Consider the following 22,130-nt stretch of genomic DNA (forward strand, 5'->3'; position numbering starts at 1 on the left):
TCATAATAATCTTGACAACCTATGCTACTTGGAAAACGGTAGCAATCAGGGATCCACCCAGACGGACCCTTAGGTTATAAACATGTTGTTGATAGAACTAATATGGGTCAGGAAATAATCTCCATACATTCTTTAAGATTTCTGGAGCCTCAATGAGCATTATCTACTGAAATTCAAACAAGGAACATTTGGGCTGAGATTTTCTAAAGCACATTGAGTGATTAGGAGCACTATTACAATTGGTTTTTAATTAGATTTGTGCTTCTAAATCACATAGATACTTTTGAAAATTTTGCCTATTTCCTCTATGCCCCTTTATTGAGAGAGAAAAAAAAACCCTACCATCATGGATGAAGATAGGTTACTTGGAGTTTAAGAAATCTGGTCAGCAAAATAATTAAAGGCCTCCTAAGAAAAAATAGCCTGAACTTTCATCCAGAACTGCTTCTCTGAATGGGAATATGAACTCATGGGCTTTAGACCCTGAAGTGCCTAAGTCACTTTTGAAAAAAGGAAACAGGCCTCTAAATCACTCAAGTCTTTCAAAAAATCTATCCTATATCCTTAATCACAAAAGATTGCATTTTAAGCTTTTACTGTATCAGTTAAGGACTTTTTTGTAGAGGGAAGTCTGAAATATACTTTTTTTGCTGTTAAAATTAATAAAATACTTAAAAGATTTAGCATGGATTTCTTAGTGCAGAAGAAGCTATGATAAATGAGGCTTGTCTAGAAATGGGATAGATGTTTAAAGCTACAAATAATTTCATTAAAGGTTTGTAATCAGGTCTTTGCTCACTTTGGAAAATAGTGGCTCTTCATTATGCAAATTGTGTTTAGCCAAGACCTGTAATAGTTCATTGGAAAAGAAAAAACCTATTTAAAAACAAAAATACTTAGAATGTCAACCTCTTATTTTGAACCAGAGAAATACATTTTTTCTCAGTTTTTATATATCTGAAGGGATGACTTAGCATACATTTCTTTTTTATTTGAAGCTACAAAATCAAATATTTTGTTGAAATGGTAGTCATAATTCTCCAAAGTTTGTTTTCCTGAACATAGCAGATGAATATCCTGGTCTATTAAAATATAATAAAATGCTGCTGGGGGATTTTTTTGTACAATTTCTTTTTCTGTGATTCCTTTTTAATGACAAGGTGTCTGGTTTTGTAAAAAGTAGTGATAATAAAAGTATTTGAAAGTGAAGAATTAATTGTTTTTTTAAAGCTCTTATAAACAAATATCATTAGCAAAGTATTTTAATCACTATAGTTTATGTAGACTAAATGTAAGCATTTATTAATACAAGCTAAGCACTCATTACAAATTTGCACAGAAAATGATAAAATATTATGTATGAAATGAATCATTAGCATGGACCATTAAGTCCTCTATTTTCATTTAATTGAATTTGTCAGTAGTACCCTCTTTAACTGAAAACCAGTCATAACCACAAAATTAAATAATAATTAAAGAAACAACTATTCAAAGAGTTGCTTGGTAGCTAAGGTACCATTTAACCAAAACATAGCAATTTAATGTAAATTGCAGCCCATGTAGACATAGTTCTGAAAATTATGCATCCTGTGGTTCATATATGTTTGATTTAGGAAAACATTTTCAGCATCACAGAGTAGATGTTCTTATAACAGCTCTGCAAACATAAAGTAAGGACAAAGTAAACAGGTGAAAATAAGATATAAATACATCTCTAGTAATTACAGATAATTAAGATTTTACAAGAATACACTGCTGCTTCAGTATTTTTTTCATAACTTCCCAAGTACACCAACTTACAGAATACGCATTTTTGCTGCATATAAAAACATTCAGTAATATTTTATAGGATGTGGAATCTAAAATATTGCCCTGCCAATGCACATTTAAAAAAAAATGTTAAGATACTAAAGGAAGGATAAATTCTGTGTGCCTCACTGTTCAATATTCATCTTCCCGCCTTTGTAACTGAAGAAGTCAGCCAAAACACTTTTAATTGCATTAGATTCAAATAAACCTGTGTATTGTTTTTTGGGGGTTTTCCCCCTGAGTTTCTGATCCTGAAGCTGGATCTATACAGACTCTTGTGCTCATGCACAGTTCCACTGAAATTAGTGGATTTATCCCTGCACTAGTTCAGTGTCATAATCAAAACTTTCTTTTCTTAATCCTGGAGATTCTCAGGTGCCATCTACATTTTGTGAAGTGTTTTGATTTCTTTTATAGAAATTCCATTTTGCACAACCACCAGGGGGAGGCAAGATTTAAGAAAATACACTGAGAAAAGTATATGGCAGCAAGGTATTATAAACGGGGAGAGGGGAAAAATGATTTGTAATTCATATAATACTGTAAGGCATTTGGGTTAAAACTGGTGTCCTGGTTATTACCGTAATGTCAATGAGAACCATAATATACAGTTGCCACAAGTATGCACATTGAATGCATCTGCAGTATTTTTGTCCATTTTCCCAACTCTAGTCCCTTATTCTAACTACAAATTAGCCACTGTAGTAAAAATCATTTATTTCAGGCTTCAAATAAGCTAAGCCAATATAAAAGCCTAGTACTAAAAGTAAAGGAGAGTTTCAAAGAAAACATATCTCGTTTAACTGTCTCCCAGAATCATGTCTGCTCACATAATTGACTACTTGTGTGTAAGAACCAATGAAAGAATTGCATGGCTGAACTGAATGCCCCCATATTGTTGTCAGAAATACATATTTTTGTACTTTTCATTTGTATTTGTACTGCTTTCATTCTTTTGCAAAACAGGTTACAAAATAACTTGAGTAGTCCTTATAGTTAGATGTTGAATCTGGTAGGACAATTCCAGGAAGATTTTTTTTTTACAGAGATCCCAATATCTCCGTGTATTTGATTGATATGATTAGAGCTATACACACTGAATGCCACCACTAGTGATGCAGTGTATGTGAATTTGAATTAATGTGGAGCTATATTCCTGCCAGATTTACTTGTATTAGGAGTAGTTTAGTACACAAGTAGCCCTATTGTTTTCACTAGGACTACTCATGGAGAAAGGAGCTCCTTATTTTAACTAAAGGTAACATAATCTTTCCCCCAGATATTATCCTGTTGGTCACCTGGACAAAGCATGCAAGAATTTATATTGTAAATAGGAATGATTCTCCTTCATGAAATGCCTTGCTTAGATGCCTTCTTTGGATTCTACATAATATATTTGTCAAGGATAGTACAGGTATATTTGATGCTGTCTTGGTGCAGGGGGATGAATTAGATGTTCTTTAGGGGTGCTTTCCAGACCTCCATTTCTATGATACCAAGGTTGAATAAAGCTGCTGAAAGCAGATAGATAGGAGATAGATAGGAGAAGGTATCATCGCACTGCCATAACACTAAGAAAAACGCTTTAAAAAGAAAAATGGTATTCTGCTTCCCTGAATCTGGGGTGAGAGATTTCACCTGTAGACACACCTTAAAATAGTAAAAGTAAGCCTTTGGTTTTGGTTTAATCTTTCTACTTGCTGCTAACGCCTGGTTCCAAAAAGGCACTTAGATCCAACAGGTTTAGTTGTTATTGCTTTGAGAAATCATCTGGCTATAACTGTTTCAGAGCTAAGAGCTTAAAACTTGAGGACTTTGATACTGATTTTGATACATAGGAGGTGCTTCCATGCAAACTCAAGAATAATTGGTACAGACAGTAAGGACAGGAGTAAGTGAACAGTCACTGCTGCTAAGTTTATGGAAGCTCACAGGGTCAAAGCAATTGATAGGCACAAAACTGCATATTGTACTCATCTGGAAGCCAGAGTACAACCTTTATATAAAGGGAACTGAATCAAACTGGTGTATCAGCAGCTGCGTTCTCCCAATATGTTGTTTTGGAAACAAAAATGGATGGCTTTGGCTCTGAGTAGAAGTTTCTATCCTGCTCCTCATCCAAATGAGATGGAAGATGTTGGCACCATCCTCTAGATTCAGTTGCTAACTTTCACCAAGATTTGTACATAACATCCAGAGACATGTATTTTAGGAGCTTCAGTAAGGCCACTCTATGGCCACTTCTCCATACCTAATATGCTCTTTTCTAGACTGTCTGGTTTTCTGTGATTCCTTGTTCCACTTAGAAGATAATGGGTTATATGTCCTTTGGAGATGTTTTCCAGACCTACATTTCTATATCAGGGGTGAATAAAGCTGCAGAAAGCAGATAGATCCCAAGGGGATGGTATGTATCACTATACTACACCAGGAACGTCTCAAAGCTAAAAAGGAGGCATACACCCAATAGAAGGGAGGGGCCATCATCAAGGAGGATTATACCTCCATTGCTTGAAATTGTAGGGGAGCTGTTAGGAAGGCTAAGGCGGAGACAGAACTGGGACTAGCAACCCGGATCAAAGATAACAAGAAGTCCTTTTTTAAATACATAGGGAGTAAAAAGAAGGTACTGAGTAAAGTAGGGCCTCTGCAGGACATGCTTGGAAATCTGGTGGTTGCTTAACAAATTCTTTGCCTCCATTTTTCTGAGCAGGGACCAGGACATCCCCCCCACTGGGATCCTGAATGGACCCAAGGGAGGCACACCCAGGCCCAGGGTCAGTGAGGACCTAGTCAGGGAACTTCTGGTGGGAGTAGATGTGTTCAAATCAGCAGGTCCAGATGATCTCCACCCCAGGGTGCTGAGGGAATTGGCAGAGGTCATTGTGGGACCTCTGGCACAGCTTTACGACCATTCGTGGTGCTCTGGCCAGGTGTCAGAGGACTGGAAAAGGGCCAATATAGTCCCCATTTTCAAAAAAGGGAGGAAGGAGGACCCAGGAAACTATAGGCCTGTTAGTCTTACCTCAGTCCTGGAAAAGCTCTTTGAGAAAATTATCCAGGAGCACATCTGCAAGGGACCAGCAGGGGAGATTATGCTTAGGGGTAATCAACATGGGTTCATTAGAGGCAGGTCCTGTCAAACCAACCTGGTTGCCTTCTATGACCAGGTAACAAAATCCTTGGATGCAAGTGTCGCAGTGGACATAGTCTTTCTGGACTTTAGGAAGGCCTTCGACACTGTCTCTCACCCCATTCTCATTGAAAAATTAGGCGACTGTGATGTCAATGCCTACACAGTCAGATGGGTCACAAATTGGCTGGAGATCCACACCCAGAGACTGGTGGTGGATGGGTCATATTCAACTTGGAGGGATGTGGGCACTGGGGTTCCCCAGGGCTCAGTCCTCAGGCCTGCACTGTTCAACATCTTCATCAGTGACTTGGATGTGGGGGTGAAAAGCACCTTGTTCAAATTCACAGATGACACTAAGATGTGGGGAGAAGTGGGCAAGCTAGAAGAGAAGGACAGGCTACAACTAGATCTGGACAAGTTACAGGGGTGGGTGGATGAGAATAGGACGGGTTTCAATACTGACTAGTACAAGGGACTGCACCTAGGGAGAAAGAACCAGCAGCAGACCTACAGGCTGGGAAACTCCCTTCTTGTCAGTACAGAGGCAGAAAAGGATCTTGGAGTCACTGTTGATTCCAAGTTGAACATGGGCTGCCAATGTGGGGACACGGTCAGGAAGGCTAACCACACCTTGTCATGCATCCACAGATGCATCATGGGCAGGTCCAAGGAGGTGATCCTCCCCCTTTATATGACATTGGTCAGTTGGAGTACTGTGTCCAGTTCTGGGCACCGCACTTCAGGAGGGATGTGGACAACATTGAGAGGGTCCAAAGGAGGGCCACTCACATGATCAGGGGGCAGCAGGGCAGGCCCTACGAGGAGAGGCTACGGGAGAGCCTCCACAAGAGAAGGCTGAGAGGGGATCTGGTGGCCATCTATAAGCTTGCCAAGGGGGACCAGCAGGCAATGGGAGAGTCCCTGTTCCCCCAAGCACTACCGGGAGTAACAAGGAATAACAGCCATAAGTTGACTGAGAGTAGATTCAGGCTAGACATCAGGAGGTGCTACTTCACAGTCAGGGTGGCTAGGATCTGGAACCAACTTCCAAGGGAAGTGGTGCTCACTCCTACCCTGGGGGTATTCAGATAAAGGCTGGATAATCACCTAGCCGGGGTCATTTGACCCCAGAATTCTTTCCTGCCATGGCAGGGGGTCGGACTTGATGATCTGCTTAGGTCGCTTCCGACCCTACCAACTATGAAACTATGAAACTTCCATAATACCAGGACAAACGGTTTATAAAGAAACTACTATCCTACGTTGCTGAACAAGGCCAGCTGCTGTTCCTCAAATTTCTCCTCTTAGCTTAGTTTACAAGATGAGAAGAAACTACATCAATTACATCTGATTAACAAAGACATTGAAATCTCAGAGCCAGGCCTACTCGACTGAGAAAGGAGTCAATTTTGGTTGATTCCTCTGGAGAACTCAGGTTTCCCACCTGCTACCAAGGCATTTCATAGAAAGTAAGCATAGGTCTTGGTTCAGAATGGCAGTCAGAGCCAGAAATACCCCACAAATTCCTTACTATCTTGTAGCTGCAAAACAAAGACCCAAAAGTTTTGAAGGACCCAAAAAGTGATTTTTTGATGGTAAATAGTTGTAACCTCATGAAATTTCTGTGATCTTTGTGACATGCAGAATTTCAGATTGCACTCCAGTGATGACTTCTAGACTTAAGACTGATTAGTTTTAAAATAGATTCACTTACTTCAGCAAGACTTAGTGAGTGAGAAGGCAGAATTTGAAGGTGCCATGGAATCTAAGTCAGGTTCAAGCTTCAGGTAGTATAATATATCCCCACCTTACATGTGGTGAACCACCAAATGGTCATAGTCATACCATATGGGATGAAGCCTGCCATCTGGCCATTCTGAGCCGCAATAGCCTCTGCAGCAGTTAAAAATATTGTAGAGGGATTGTTCATGGATATGAAATAGATACACTGACCATCCCACTTCATATACCACTTTCACCTGACTGCAGATAGAGCTTCTCCAATACATATCCCTAGTGCACTGCAGTTGTATTATCTTAAGATGCATTGCCCTTTAAATCCCATTCCCCCCACTTCCTACAATGCTGTTGAACACACATGATTTTCTCCAGCTTTCAGACTCCATGTATCTACCAGCCAGTATAGAAGGATTTTCTACAAAAGATCATCTTAAATTCTAGCAGTGATCAGAGTGCTATCAAAAGCAGGCTGCCTTTCAGTATGGTAGTGGCATTTCTGGTAGCAGTAGCTCAAATTCATTGTTTTGGTCTTGCTACACATACATACCTTAGTCACATCCTAGTCATGGGATGTGTTAAGTTTTGTGACTCATATGACTTGTTTTTTTTTCTTAGCTCAATGCAGGGAAAAGTTAACTCTTTAATGTATTTCATAGAATAAGCTGATAGTTGCTGAGTTACATTTAGATTTACATTAGATCGGGTTTTTATATACTTCTGGACCAAGAAATCGTGCTGATCAGTCAACATGCAGTGATGATATTTTCATTCTGCTTCACAGTCTCTTGGCTTTGCACACAGATTTAATTTCTGTTACCAAAATCAGGATGTAACCTTCTCCTGTTTTAAAGCCAGTATGTCAGTACAATATATGATATCAGATAATAGAGATACCACCAAATGGAGACATCTGATATCACCAGAGTCGTTAGAAAAAGGGTTGGGAAAAAGGAATAGAAAACTGGAGCTCTAAATTTCCATGAGTTTGTTTGAACAACAACAAAGAAAAAAATCCATCTGATTTAATGATCTTTTTTGCCTTGCTGAATACAACATTTCAGGTAACAATAACCTCTTTCTATTTGGGCATGGCTAACCAAAGAACCTAGTGTCTAAAAGACACAAGAACAAAGAATGGGTGGTTGATATTAAAGTTAAAGTAGGGGTACTCAGTAAAGAGTAGTCTTGATGAAGAAATGCATAAATAATTGGCCATTCTGTTGAGAGAGATTCCCCACCAAAATTGGAAGATAGTGGGCTTAACTCTGAGACAGTCAGGTGGGTGAGAAACTGGCTGCAGGATAGGACACAGAGAGTTGTAATGAACGGATCTGTGTCATCGTGGTGAGAAGTGGGCAGCGGTGTCCCCCAGGGGTCAGTGCTTGGTCCACTACCTTTCAACACCTTTATTAATGATTTGGATGTAGGGGTGAAGAGCTTAGTGTCTATGTTCTCAGACAACAACAAGTTATGGGGAATCGTGGTCATGCTTGAAGATAGGCTACCAATACAGGTGGACATAGACAGACTAACAAGTTGGGTGGTTTAGAATCTGATGAAGTCCAACATTGAGAAATGTAAAGTGCTCCACCTCAGGATGAGCAACCCCTAACACCCTTACAGGCTTTGCAAACTGACTAGCGCCACAAGTAAAAAGGACCTGGGGGTAATAATAGACCACAATATGAATATGAGCCAGAAGTGGGATGCTGTAGCCAGTAGGGCAAATAATACTCTGGCATGCATCAATTGGTGCATCTCCAGCAAAAGCAAAGAGGTGATTCTTCCACTTTACTCAGCACTGGTGAGACAGCAGCTGGAGTACTGTGTCCAGTTCTGGGCACCGCACTTTAACAAGCTTGAGAGAGTCCAAAGCTTCGACAAGCTTGAGAGAATCCTAAGAAAATCCACAAACTCCTGGAAGACCAATTCAGGCTCAACATTGGGAAAAACATCTTCACAGTGATAGTGTCCAGACAGTTGAATAAGCTCCTTCCAGAGGTGGTACTGTTACGTACCCTGAAAATCTTCAAGAGGAGACTAGACAGTCACCTTGCTGGGGTCACCTGACCCCCAGTTATCTTTCCTGCTTGGTGCAGGGGGCTGGAACTGATGATCTTCCAAGGTCCCTTCCAGCCTTCCAATCTATGAATCTATGAGGGGTAGCATCTAAAAGAGGTAGCATTGTGTCATGAGTAAGTGGGAAGTTGAAATCACTTACATATTGTTAACAAGAATTTCATAGCTAAAGGATAAAAGTGCTTTTCCTGTACTAAATGGGATCTGAAGAACAAGTAACATCTTATATCTTAGATATAATGCTACATGTTCCAAACTGGTCTTGATAAACTAACGCTTGTACTTGACAACATTTTCGTTCCATCTCATAGCAGAATGTTGCTATTTTTATTGGAAAGCACAATATTCTGGAGAGCTCACTGATATGTCACCCCACCATGTGAATTAGTGCCTGCATATAATTTTGGAAGTTTATATGAGAGAATGATTTGTGATCAGATCTCATAATTGGAACATCAAGTAATTCCAAGGTTAGAGAATGCTTGCTAATGGAGAATGATTTAACCCTTGCTTAGACTGTTGAATCAGTTAAAAGAGTTGATGCATCTATTTAAGATATAAAATCAGTATCTCCTACACAAGAGACATACCCCATAAACCATTAGGCATATGTGCTAAATAGGAATTATATTAAGAAAAAATACCAAATGTACAAGATGGTTAAAAACAGTACAAAATGTGGGTAAGAACCTGGCCCAGGTTGTAGATCTTTGTAAAATATCAAGAGTCCCTTTCTACCTACCCCTGCAAGTTACTTGGATATTATACTCAGGCACAGAGGAGAAAGAAGGTTATTCCCAATCTGGAGCAGAAGGAATTAAAGAATGGAAGGAAATATAGATCTGTATTCCTTCTTGCCCTCTCCCACTAATTGACCAGTGCAGCAATAAACTAGCCCTGAAGCAAACTGCTATTCCCAGGGAGAGGTAAAGCAGGGAAAGAATTGTGACTCAGAGGAGTGTTTGTATTTCACTGCCTCCAAGAGCTCACACTGGCAAATGCTGGGTTTCATATCACCCCTTGCTCAGTGCTGTAACTAATGTCACAATGTCACCTTAAATAGAAAAAAAATGTTTCTGTTTTAGAAGTGGTGATGTCACTCAGATGACTGACATTCAGAAAAGCCCTGCAAAAATGCATATTGCAAGCAATATAATAAAAAAGTACATTTTGCAAAAAAGTATGCCATGCACTCATCAATATGCATAAACAAGAGTGAATCAGAACAAGAAGTGATGTGGAATAGATCAAGCCCCAAATTTCATTTTAACTATACAACAGATGGCATAGAATGGGAATTCCACTAGGCTCCTATGTTTGAGGTGTCCAACCCTACTCTGGAACAGAACAGGAAAGGGTTAATGTTCTGTTTTAGAAGCAGGTAATGAAATTACTCCTGCCCCACAAAACCTGCTGGAAGTGGGTCATGCCAGGAGAAAGAACCCTCTATAGTACACAATCAGGAGGGAAGAGGAATTAAAGTAGAGAAGGCAAGTTGTAGAAAGTGGGAGGGGGGGATGATACCCTTGAGAGAGAAAGGACATAGCTCTCTGAGGTGCAGTAGAGCTAGGTTTGTGAGATTAAGGAGAAAAGCTGGCTAGTCAAAAAAGGGGCATAAATGGCCCCTAGGGGCTGGGGTGCTTCGTTTGTATGCTGTTTTGCCACTTACTGAGAGGACAAAACAAGCTGGGATTCCTTAAAGTGAAGTGCATCCTTGTCAAGCTATTTGTTGGGATTTGCTTCATGCCTGCCTCCATCCCTCCATGATGGCGATTTGGAAGAGACTCTTCAAATTCTCTGGAGGAAGAGATAGGTTTAGCTATAGACTATAGAGGTGAGAGGGTTACTTTGGAATGAATCTTAATCAATATGCAGTGTAGGGTAATATTTACAATACTGATTGTGTATGTAAAAATTCTTTTTAGTACCATCCTTCCCTCTCCCCCCAAAGACTTCCTAAGTTTGGAATAGACACGGCATTTGTCCCTGGAAAAGTTATGCCTGTGTTTGTCCCAGAACAGTAATGTTGCCGGATTGTCTGTACACACATCACCTTTCCAATCAGGCTTTAGCGAGTATCTAAATGCACTGCCACTTTTTTGCCATTAATGCAATTTTGGGATAACCATTCAGACACACTTTGTGCTGTCCCGGGATAAAATGTTAGTATTTCTTATCCAGTGAACTTTTTAGGATTTATCCTGGGACAATGGATATGTATGTCTGAACAATTGTACTTTGTTCCAGAATAATTTAAAAAATGCAAATTCCAACAACCCTAGGTCACTAGTAGGGGAAGTGCTGCAGGACCAGGGATCAAATGTGAAAGGTGTCCACAGAGTGGTTGTTCGTTAAGGACATGATCCTTGAATCACAAAGGAAGTCCATTCCCATGCAGAGAAAAGGTAACAGAAGGGCTGGGAAGCCTTCTTAACTGAACAGGGAAATCACTGTCCTCTTAAGAAAGAAGAAAGAGGCTTATAAACAATGGAAGCTCAGGGTGGGCGCCAAGAAGGACTATTCAATGCATTGGCAATGTGTAGGGGGTGCATGTGAGTGCATGTGCACCCCTTGAGATTGACCCTCCCCTCCCAATCAGTGGTTTGGAGCTGTCAGTGATCTGGTGCCCCTCCAGACTCTGGAGGCACCAATTGCCCATGATTTCATGACAGCCCGCATTTGCAGGGAACAGATAAGAAAGGCTAAAGCAGCAACCAAACTTAGATTAGTAATGGGAATCAAAGACAACAAGGGGTCCTTCTTTAGGTACATAGGGAACAGGAGGAAAACAAATGGGAGTGAGGGGCCATTCAACAAACCAGAAGAGCTGCTTACTGGCACCCAGAAGAAAGCTGAACTCCAGAATGACTACTTCACCTCAGTCTTTCACTAGGCCAAGGGGAAAACAGTGTCAGTTAGAGTACAGGATGAGCACAGTAGGAATAATATCCTTCCTACTTTGTAGAATTGGTGTATGAACAATTAAAAAAATTAGACATATACAAGTTAGCAGGACCAGATGATCTTCATCTGAGAGTGCTGAAGGAGCTGGCTGAAGTCATTGCAGAACCCCTGGCAAAACTCTTCCACAACTCGTGGTGCTCTGAAGAAGTCCCTGAAGACTAGAAGAGGGCCAATGTTGTACTCATCCACAAGAAAGGCAGGAGGGAGGACCTGGGTAACTATAAGCCAATCAGTCTAACTTCCATCCTAGGGAAAATCCTAGAAAAGTTCATCAAGGAGTCTATCTGTGATAAGTTTGCAGACGGTAAGATTCTGAATGACAGCCAGCATGGCTTCATCACAGGTAGGTCTTGTGTTAGCAACCTCATCTCCTTCTATGACCAGGTAATTCGCATTTTGAACACGAGAAAGCAGGTTGACACTGCATACCTAGACTTCCAAAAGATCTAGTATCCCATGGTGCCTCATGAGAAAATTGGAGGATTGTGGGCTTAACTCTGAGTCAGTCGGGTGGGCGAGAAACTAGCTGCAGGATAGGACCCAGAGAGTCGTAGTGAACGGATCTGTGTCATCCTGGCGAGAAGTGGGCAGAGGTGTCCCGCAGGGGTCAGTGCTTGGTCCAGTACTTTTCAACATCTTTATTAATGGTTTGAATGTGGGGGTGAATAGCTCACTGGCCAAGTTCATGAATGACACCAAGTTATGGGGAAGCATAGTCATGCTTGAAGATAGGCTACAGATACAGGCGGACAGGATAGCAAGTTGGGCGGAATCTGATGAATTTCAATGTCGAGCAATGTAAAGTGCTCCACCTTGGGCCGAGCAACCCCCAACACACCTACAGGCTTGGCAGCACCAAACTGACTAGAGCCATGAATGAAAGGGACCTGGGGGTAATAGTAGACTACAGTATGAATATAAGCTGGCAGTGCAATGCTGTAGCCAGTAGGGCAAATAATACTCTGGTATGCATTAATTGATGCATTTCCAGCAAAACCAAGGAGATGATTCTTCCACTCTACTCAGCAATGGTGACACCACAGCTGGAGTAGTTTCATAGTTTCATAGTAGCTAGGGTCAGGATGGACCTGAACAGATCATCTAGTCTGACCCCCTGCCACAGGCAGGAATGAATGCTGGGTTCACAAGACCCCATACAGGTGATCATCCAACCTCCTCTTGAATATGCCCGACATAGGGGCGAGGACCACTTCCCTGGGAAGTTGATTCCAGATTTTGGCCACCCTAACTGTAAAATATTGCCTTCTGATCTCCAACCTAACCCTATTCTCCATCAGCTTATGACCATTGTTCCTCGTCACCCCAGGTGGTGCTGGGGAGAAAAGAGCTCTGCCTATTTGCTGTTGATCCCCCTTGATGAGCTTGTAGGTAGCCACCAGGTCCCCCCACAGCCTCCTCTTGCTGAGGCTGAACAGGTTCAGGTCCTTCAGTCTCTCCTCATAGGGCCTGTCCTGCTGCCCTCTCACCAAGCGGGTGGCCCTCCTCTGAACCCTCTCCAGGCTGGCCACATCCCTTTTGAAGTGTGGTGCCCAGTACTGGACGCAGTACTCCAACTGCAGCCTGACCAAAGTCGCATAGAGGGGGAATATCACCTCTCTGGACTGGATTGAGATGCACCTTTGGGTGCGTGACAAGGTATGGCTGGCCTTCCTGGCTGTGGTCTGGCATTGGTGGCTCATGTTCATCTTGGAGTCAATAATGACTCCGAGATCCCTTTCCGCCTCTGTGCTTTCAAGAAGGGAACTCCCCAGCCTGTATGTATGCTGTGGATTCCTTCTCCCAAGGTGCAGCACCCTGCATTTGTCTACGTTGAACCCTGCATCCAGTTCTGGGCACCACACTTTAACAAGGACATGGACAAGCTTGAGAGAGTCCAAAGAAGAGCCAAAGAAGAGTCCAAATGTCGAGTCTTACACGACAAGCCATACGAGGAAAGGCTGAGGGATCTGGGACTCTTCAGCCTGAAGAAAAGAAGGCTGAGAGGGGACCTAGTAGCAGCTTACCACTACACTAGGGGAGTACATCAAGGTCTCAGTGAGCAACTGTTCACCAGGGTACCCAAGGGGAAAACTAGGAGTAATGGCCACAAACTCCTGGAAGACTGATTCAGGCTCAACATTAGGAAAAAGTTCTTCACAGTCAGGGTGTCCAGCCTGTGGATTAAGTTCCCTCCAGAGGTTGTGCTCTCGCCTACCCTGGAAATCTTCAAGAGGAGACTAGACTGTCACCTTTTTGGGGTCATATGACCCCCAGTTCTCTTTCCTGCTTGGTGCAGGGGGCTGGAGCCAATGATCTATGAATTATCACAATCTATGAATTTATGAAACTTGGTTTATCCTAGGAAAAATATGACCCCTGTTTGTAGACCTAATGGTGATTCACTGTTCTGTTGTCTCCAGTGATGGCCAGCCAATGTTACAATGCCAGAATACCCAAACAAACATGCATCTAGTATAATTCCTGCATGGGTGTACAGGTTTGTTTTCAAGTGCACACCTACTTTTGTGGTCAATTTAGAAAAATGTAGGCATCTTTAGGGTTAGAATCAGGAGGTTACCAACCTCAATTTCACACTTTGCTGACTACCTTATACATTTTAGAGTAATAAAAATGAAGCTGATGATTTTGATGGAAAAATATATTCTATTATTCATTCTGCTGATTTACTCTGGGCATTTCACAGCAGTCTGTGATGAGTCAGATCTGCTGCTTTTCTGGATGAACAGTTGTACTTCTGGTCTCATGCACTAACATAGTGACTTTGTTCTAGCTAAGCTTGTCCGTATGCCTAATGCATAGAACAGCTACTATTTCTGAGTCAGGAAAATCTCGTTTTCCCACAACCCCTTGGAAGAAAGTAGCCTATGGAGTTCCTTCTCTACTTAACAGGTTCCAGAAGAGGCTGGCTAGATGGTGGAATTCTTCATTGGACTTCTGTACAAGCCTTGGGAACCTGGAAATCAGGAAGCCTTTAATTAAGGTACACATGTTCATGGAGGTTGATGATATGCTGAAGACCATCTTTGGTAGTCATGCTCTCAGTCCTATTTGATGCATAATGTTTTATAATTCAAATAAGCCTGTCCTCCCTACGGATTTCAGGGATCCAGATGAATGAGATCCTACTCCACAAGTTTGCTCTAGTTTGAAAGTATTTCTGGCATTGTATAACAATTAAATGTGACGTTTTCCCTATCCAAAATAATGAAAAAGCAATTCTACAGATGTAAAAAGAATCTATGTAGTTAATATAGTCCAATAGTAGTGCCACACTAATAAATAGACAAATACGAATGTGTATTGAGCTAAGAGGTGCTGATTCTAACATAATATTAAATGTCTGTTCCTCAAAAACAAACCAATTAATGCAAAATGTTGAGTATCTGGGCAGCAAGTAATTAGACCTGACTGAAAAGCAGGATGTCTGAGAAATGCTTTTTTTTTAAATTTAACTTTGGTCCAAATCAAAGCAAAAGAAAAATTCTGAAAAAATTGAAATTTGGGAAAAAAATAATTTAGGAAACACCAGAGTACACAGTATTTCCAAAATGAAATAAGTTCACCCAGACTCTGTAGTTCTCAGAACTGACATTCTTGTCACAAAAGCAAATAACAACTTTAGTGGGTTCCAGGATCTGCCTTGCATACTTGGAATCCAAGAACCTTTTCTTGAATTCTGCAAAAGATTGTTGATCCTTTAGATGTTTTGAACAAAATGTGCCAGGCTCAATAATCAGTATTTTCCAACAAACCTTTTTTGTCAGAAAACTTCCAGCTAGTTCTATTACTAATGTGTTTACTAAATTGGACCACTCTCAGTCAAAGTTATTTGATATACAGATGTGATAAAATTGCAAATCAGTTAAAACATGTGAAGGATTAGCCAGATGTACATGAATGTGCTTTATAATTACCATACTTCCCCTGTTTCAATATTGCAAATAATAAGACACAGAAATGTAAAGATGATGCCAAAGGTATGATGCAACCCAAGAATAACATAGTACAGCTTTACAAAAGGTGTTACAGAAGATATGGCAACATGCCTTGATGTGATGAGAAGAAAATGCCAATTCAGCAGTCTTCACATAGTTGAGATGCCTTGTTACAGTGCAGTAAAACAAAGCAAGCCTGACTTTGTGGAAGTTGCTGATGGAGAGAAAGTCAATCCTGAGTTGAATCATATTTAAAAGGTGTAGGTCATTTTGCTACCCAAAGGGTACGTCTACATGTGTGCTTTACTGCGAAGTTGACTAATCAGCTCTGCAGTAAAGCAACACTCTCTACACATGTAGCAGTATTAGGGTGCAGAAAGCTAAATAACTCTGCCGTAAAATAGTGCTGTTGGAGACAATGGACATATCCATGCATGTAATTAATTCAAAGCAATAAACTTTGGTGCCTATTGCACCAGAGTTTAATGCTTCCAGGTGTGCCGTTTGAACATCTTCCCAGGACCACAGCATGCTGAGGTAAGTTGCCAGCCTGCCTGCCTGCCAACCCGCACTGCTCCGACCCAACTCAGCATGCTGTGGAAAGGCTGGCTGGGGCACAAGGGAGTTCCAGTGTGGGGACAGCTGCCAGGAAGACCCACACTAAAGCACTCTCATGCCCCAGCCAGCTGTGTCAGCATTTACATGTGTATTTACAAGTACTACTCTGCTCTGCAGTTAATTAGTTTCCTGCAGCCTAGTAGGGCTGCACATGTAGATGCAAGACCTTTACTGCAGAACTAATTAGTCTACTCCACAGTAAATGTCTCGTGTAGAGGTGCCCAGTACAATTTCTTATGGCAGAGTAATTGTGACAAGACGCACAAGTAGCTGGTGACACAGGCCGGCTGAGGCACAAGGTTGCTAAAGTGTGGGGTTGCCTGCTGCACAGCTCTGCACTTTAGCACTCTCATGCCCCAGCCAGCCCCTCCACAACCCAAAACTGCCACCTTGAGCCTGGGACTGACTCCCCAAACTGCTGCCAGCCTGGGGCTGCTCTGCTCTGGCTCAGGTTGCTGCTGTCCCAGGCACTCATGTGGAAGCTGCCCCTGGGAGCAGCTGACTCCATTTCAAACTGCTCAACGGTTTATTGCATCATGTTAAGTTCATGCACAGATGCATCCAAAAAATGTCATTGAGCAAAGTTTGTACAAACAAAACAAAAAAAACCCCATGGTAAAAATGTATGCAATGTGCCAAACATTTCAAGTTTTCAGATCATCACACAAAGTTCCATTTGAAAACCTGAAAGCAGAACACTATTCAGTATAGAAATGAGTGAAAAGTTGATTAGATACTTACCATTTACAGTGGTAAAGAAACCATTTTTAATTGCATTCAGGTCTTAAATGATACAGAGAAAAAGATACATAAAGAGGAAAACGTAGCAGTTTGCTGGAAAATACAAACCACAGTAGTGATTTGCAGAGATGACCATTTGTTTTATGGTCTGATCATGGCCTACAAATTACATTGTCCATTTACTGCTAAGGAAAGGCAGTAAAAGGCATTATTAAAACTATTAGGTTCAAATCCAGATTATCTTCAGGATCCAATTTTTACCTGTTGTCTATACATAGCTGTTGGGGGGTTTTGTGACTGGCACTACAAACAAACAAACCTAGGATATAGTATAGATTATAATCTAGACTAATTGGAGACACAGGACCTCCAGCAGCAAAGGAAATTATCATCAACAGAGTTTGAAGAGCCATCTAAAATGGTTCTGCCTTCATGAAGTTCCATGTAACATGTCAGTGATCATAAAATAAATTGTTGCCTAATGAATTGCAGTCCTTTTGTGATATACAAGCTTCTAGTAAACTGAAAACTTTAGAAAGGTATACAATATACCATCTTGCCCCATTTCCCAGATGCTTCTTACTTTCATTGCCTGCAAACAAGAAGAACAAACTGACACATCTCTCTCAGGATGATACTTAAAACAGAAATTCTTGTAGCCTGCTCTGGACAAATAATAAGAGAATCACATTTGAATTTGCTTCCAGATGCATTAATTGACAAGACTCAAAAAGAAATGCTTACACTAGCTACACGGTTAGAACTGCCAGTTCCCTCCTAAGAATATATAGATATTTACAGAACAGGACTTTCTAATGACCAACTTGTAACCAGGAAATATGTACTGGTTCTGGGAGACTTATTTTTTCCAAAATGTTTTAAAGTGATGATCGGTAGCTTCCTACAATTAGGCATTATTCTACTTCTGTAGCCAGTTCTGAATTGTAGCATTGGACAACTCATTCACATTTACTCAGTTGACCAGGCCAATCAAATTGCTTCACATTTATTTTCTATGTTCATTGCAACAAGTGTCTTGGACTACTGAATACTCACTTCTGGAAGAGAATGGTATCTATAATTCAAGAAATGAGAAACTCTACTTCATTTACTGCATAATCATTTTATTTGTTAAATTGTGGAGATTTTAATACAAGAAAGAAGCCAATGATTTATTTTCTTCTTTGAAGAGAAATTACCAGAAATATGAAGAGGTTCCTGCTGTTTACATACATTGCAACTTCATAAATGATTTATGTTTACTCAATTGTTGGTGCTCACAAGTATGAACATAAGCATGTATGTTCATCCCTGGACTTGTAATGGTAAACTCACTCAGAGATGTAAGACCACTAAAACATATTCAAGAATAAAAGTTCTAAGCAGAGGTGTATTAGTGTAGTCCTGTGTCTAAGGCAACCATGGCACAATGGGTGGCACTGGCTGCCACAATGCCAATTGCAATAGCAGCCCTCACTGTGAATATAGCTGTTTTTGAGCCTCCCCACGAAAGTGGTACCTCGTGCTGCTGCCCCCATTGCACTCCCTCAGTTACAATAGATCTGAGGAACCACCAGTGTAGTTCAAAGGTGTCATTCTGGTAGCAGTGCACCCCCACACAACCCCAATCTTGTTATTTTTATCTGCAACTTTTCACTTATTTATATGAGTTAATCATCTTACACACTTTATACAGCTTTCAGTTTTGTTTTTATTCCAGAAGTCTGTCTACATGATCATCAAATGCACTATACTAAGTGTCTATATACATTCCATAAAATAATCAAATACAATGAGTTATTCCCTTTGTTCCTTTATGTTGATACACATTACAGAAAATATTTAATACACTTCTGAAAACTATGATGCCAGTGATAAAGCTAGTTTACAGTTTCATAGATAATTTATGGAAGTTATAAAAAATGAACCAAATTGTCATAACAACGTGACAATGTGAACATTCATGTTTGCATAGTGTCCACATACAATACAAATACTGAATATTAATATGAATGAGAATTTATAACATTTGCAATAAACATAATGTAGAAAGAATAACAACTTGATACAATCTTTGTGTATGTTACAATCTATAAACAGGTTTCATTTTATAAATTGCTTTGACATTTTCCTTAATATGCATTGTTTTACATTTTAAACACAAATCTTGATATGCTTTAAATGTAAATTACTTCATATGGATCCTGTTTTTTCTTCCAGATATATCAACTCTAACCACAAAGAAAGAGGGTTTATTATTAACAATATATAAATGTATTAGGCACCTTTCAACCCAAAGAATCCAAAAAGCCAAAAAAAAATCTGGACCAGAATTTACTATCCATGCTTACAGTTAGTAACATTTTCTTTGAATAATTCAAGTGGTTTGAAATGAAATAGGATCATACACTTCCATCAGCATATAGCTCCAAAGTAAAGGAAACTTTCTAGAGTTGGTGTGCATCTACATGTTCATTAATGTGCTGTAATCACCACTACTGCGCATTAGCACAGATGAACACTTTTTAAGTGGTGCTTAATGCCCATTGGACTAATGTACTGCACATTAACACATTAACGCAGTTTATACCAGCCATGCTGATGTGAAGTAGAATTAGTCTAATGTGCATTAAGCGTCTCATCTAGATGCACCTTGGAGGTTTTGCAGGAATATGTTCCTTTTGAGCATTAGTGCTCAAATGCTGGGACACAAAATACACGTACAGGGCAGTGTTTCTCTATACTCAAAGATGTGTGTACTGCTTCCCTACGTCACTAGCAGCTGGGGAAACCAAGTGTATCACAAGGTCCGAGGCAGCCTACCAGATTCAGAGCCTCAGAATAAAACTTCAAGCCCGACTGCGTAAACAGGACCCATTAGATTATTTTTCTACCCCTTTACTAATGTTCAAGAACATGGTGGAGAAAGTGGTCATAATAGTCTCTACCACCCCAGGCCATATAAAAGATAAGAATAATACCTCATTTCTCACAGAGCACAGCTTTACTACAGCAGCTTCAATGCTGTCTCTGCCCTAGTAGAAGGTGTAGGGAGGTATAGTGTGGCCTGGAGAACAAAAGAGATTATGTGTGCAGTTTTTTGCACAGTCTTTAACTACCAGCTGCAAAGACATTCCTCCTTCTATTACTTCAAGCAGCTAGGTCTCTATCCTCAGGCATACTGTTATGCCGGTTTTAAGTATTAAATCAGCATCTAGATTTAACCCAGGGTAGCGGAATTCTTACATGCACCACTGAAAGAGACAGCCAGCTCTGGGGTAGAATGTGAAAACTGTATAACAATGCTGACCAATGCTATTCCTCTTTTAGGTTAGAAAGAAAACCGTTTATTGCAGACAAGACTTACAACCACTACCCCAGCTTTTTATGCCAAATGTAATTTTTCTCTGTAATTATTACAAACAATTATGTATTCTGGCAATGAATCATAGAAAATTACGCTTGGTAGGGACCTCAGGAGGTCATCTAGTCCAACCCCCTGGTCAAAGCAGGATCATCCCCAACTAGATCATCCCATCCAAAGCTTTGTCTATCTGGGTCTTAAAAACCTCCAAGGATGAAGATTTCACCACCTCTCTGGGTAACCTGTTCCAGTGTTTTACTACCCTCCTTGTGAGAAAATTCTTCCTAATATCTAACCTAAACTTCCCTTGCTGCAATCTGAGACCATTGCTCCTTGTTCTGTCATCTGCCACCACTGAGAACAATTTAGCTTCATCCTCTTTTGAACTTCCCTTCAGATTACTGAAGACTGCTATTAAATCCTCTCTCAATCATCTCTTCTCCAAACTAAATAATCCTAGTTCCCTCAGCCTCTCCTCATAAGTCATGTGCCCCAGCCCCCTCACCATTTTTGTTGCCCTTTTCTGGGCTCTCTCCAATTTGTCTACATCCTTTCTGTAGTTGGGGGCCCAAAACTGAACACAGTACTCCAGATGTGGCCTCACTGCTGCTGAATAGAGGGGAATAATCACTTCCCTTGACCTGTTGGAAACAGGCCTACCAATGCAGCCCTGTATGCTGTTAGCCTTCTTTGCAACAAGGACACGTTGTTGGCACATATTCAACTTATTGTCCATTGTAGCCCCCAGGTCCTTTTCTGAAGAGCTCTTGCCCAGCCAGTCAGCCCCCAGCCTGTACTGATTCATGGGATTCTTCTGTCTTAAGTGCAGGACTTCGCACTTGTCCTGGTTGAACCTACAGATTTCTTTTGTTCCAATCCTCCAATTTGTCTAGATCACTCTGAATCTTAGCTCTACCCTCTAGTGTATCCCCCCAGCTTGGTCTCATTTCAAACTTGCTGAGGGTTCACTCTATGCCATCTTACAGGTAGTTAATGAAGACATCAGACAAAACTGGTCCCATGACCAACCCCTGGGGCACTCCATTTGATACCAGCTGCCAACTAGCCATCAAGCTATTGATTACTACCTTCTAAGCCCAATGCTCCAGCCACTTTTCTATTCACCTTACAATTCATTCATCCAGCCCAGACTTACTTAGCTTGTCTGAGAAAATGTTGTGGGAGACTGTATCAAAAGCCTTGCTAAAATCCAGGTGTGTCACATCCACTGGTCTCTCTGACTCTACAGAGCCAATCACCTCGTCATAGAAAGCAATCAGGTTGGTCAGGCATGAATTGCCCTTGGTGAATCCATACTGAGTGTTCCTAATCACCTTCTTCTCCTCCAAGTGCTTAGAAATGGATTCCTTCAGGATCTGCTCCATAATTTTTCCAGGGACTGAGGTGAGGCTGACTGGTCTGTAGTTACTTGGATCCTTCTTTTTCCCCTTCTTAAATATGGGCACTATGTTGGCCCTCTTCCAATCATCCAGGACTTCTCCTGATTGCCACAAGTTTTCAAAGATGATGGCCAATGGTTCTGCAATCAATTCATAGTTCATAGTTTCTAGGGTCGGAAGGGACCTGAACAGATCATCAAATCTGACCCCAAGTCTGGCAGGAATGAGTGCTGGGATCATAATACCCCAGCCAGATATCTATCCAACCTCCTTTTGAAGACCCCCAAGGTAGGGGAGAGCACCACCTCCCTTGGGAGCCCATC

Source organism: Alligator mississippiensis, chromosome 1 (assembly GCF_030867095.1).
Source record: "Alligator mississippiensis isolate rAllMis1 chromosome 1, rAllMis1, whole genome shotgun sequence".
NCBI classification, from domain to species: domain Eukaryota; kingdom Metazoa; phylum Chordata; order Crocodylia; family Alligatoridae; genus Alligator; species Alligator mississippiensis.